Here is a 2,217-nt window from a genome sequence, read left to right as displayed (position 1 = left end):
GGGGGCGGGGCGGGCGAGGCGGGCGGGACGGGCGCGGCGGGCGGGGGCGCGGCGGCGGGGCCCTCCATGGCCGGCGTGTTGGGGATCTTAGCAGAAATTTAAAATTTTCTACGCATCACCAAGATCAATCTATGGAGTAATCTAGCAACGAGGGGAAGGAGAGTGCATCTACATACCCTTGTAGATCGCTAAGCGAAAGCGTTGCAAGAACGCGGATGAAGGAGTCGTACTCGTAGCGATTCAGATCGCGGTTGATTCCGATCTAAGCGCCGAACCACGGCGCCTCGGCGTTCAACACACGTGCAGCCCGGTGACGTCTCCTACACCTTGATCTAGCAAGGGGAGAAGGAGAGGTTGGGGAAGACTCCATCCAGCAGCAGCACGACGGCATGGTGGTGAAGGAGGAGCGTGGAAATCCTGCAGGGCTTCGCCAAGCACCGCGGGAGAAGAGGAGGACTTGGGAGAAGGGGAGGGCTGCGCCAGAACTTTGGTGCGGCTGCCCTCCCACCCCCCACATATATATAGGGGCAAGGAAGAGGGGGGCCGGCCCCCTCGGATCCAATCTGAGGAGGGGGCGGCGGCCAGGGGGGTTGCCTTGCCCCCCAAGGCAAGGGGGGCGCCCCCCTTTAGGGTTCCCCCAAACCCTAGGCGCATGGGCCCTAGGGAGGGAGGCGCCCAGCCCACTAAGGGGCTGGTCCCTCTCCACACACAACCCATAGGGCCCTCCGGGGCAGGTGGACCCTCCCGGTGGACCCCCGGAACCCCTCCAGTGGTCCCGGTATAATACCGGTAACCCCCCGAATTATTCCGGTGACCGTATGATGACTTCCCATATATAAATCTTTACCTCCGGACCACTCCGGAACTCCTCGTGACGTCCGGGATCTCATTCGGGACTCCGAACAACATTCGGTGACCACGTACATACTTTCCCTATAACCCTAGAGTCATCGAACCTTAAGTGTGTAGACCCTACGGGTTCGGGAGTCATGTAGACATGGCCGAGACAACTCTCCGGTCAATAACCAACAGCGGGATCTGGATACCCATATTGGCTCCCACATGCTCCACGATGATCTCATCGGATGAACCACAATGTCAAGGATTCAATCAATCCCGTATACAATTCCCTTTGTCCATTGGTACGATACTTGCCCGATATTCGATCGTCGGTATCCCAATACCTTGTTCAATCTTGTTACCGGCAAGTCTCTTTACTCATTCTGTAACACATCATCCCGTGATCAACTCCTTGATCACATTTTGCATATCATGATGATGTCCTACCGAGTGGGCCTAGAGATACCTCTCCGTTTACACGGAGTGACAAATCCCAGTCTCGATTCGTGCCAACCCAACAGACACTTTCGGAGATACCTGTAGTGAACCTTTATAGCCACCCAGTTATGTTGTGACGTTTAGTACACCCAAAGCATTCCTACGGTATCCGGGAGTTGCACAATCTCATGGTCTAAGGAAATGATACTTGACATTAGAAAAGCTTTAGCATACGAACTACATGATCTTTGTGCTAGGCTTAGGATTGGGTCTTGTCCATCACATCATTCTCCTAATGATGTGATCCCATTATCAACGACATCCAATGTCCATGGTCAGGAAACCGTAACCATCTATTGATCAACGAGCTAGTCAACTAGAGGCTTACTAGGGACATGGTGTTGTCTATGTATCCACACATGTATCTGAGTTTCCTATCAATACAATTCTAGCATGGATAATAAACGATTATCATGAACAATGAAATATAATATAATAATAACTAGTTTATTATTGCCTCTAGGGCATATCTCCAACAGTCTCCCACTTGCACTAGAGTCAATAATCTAGTTCACATCGCCATGTGATTAACACTCACAGGTCACATCGCCATGTGACCAACATCCAAAGAGTTTACTAGACTCAATAATCTAGTTCACATCACTATGTGATTAACACTCAATGAGTTCTGGGTTTGATCATGTTATGCTTGTGAGAGAGGTTGTAGTCAACGGGTCTTGCCATATTCAGATCCCTATGTATTTCTCAAAACTTTATGTCATATCATAGATGCTGCTACCACGTTCCACTTGGAGCTATTCCAAATTGTTGCTCCATTATACGTATCCGGTATCTCTACTCAGAGCTATCCGGATAGGTGTTAAGCTTGCATCAACGTAACTCTTTACGTCGAACTCTTTATCACCTCCATAACCGAGA

The sequence above is a fragment of the Triticum dicoccoides genome, chromosome 5A (assembly GCF_002162155.2).
Source record: "Triticum dicoccoides isolate Atlit2015 ecotype Zavitan chromosome 5A, WEW_v2.0, whole genome shotgun sequence".
NCBI classification, from domain to species: domain Eukaryota; kingdom Viridiplantae; phylum Streptophyta; class Magnoliopsida; order Poales; family Poaceae; genus Triticum; species Triticum dicoccoides.
The sequence above is the reverse complement of the archived record's forward strand: the minus strand, read 5'-3'. Positions refer to the sequence as shown.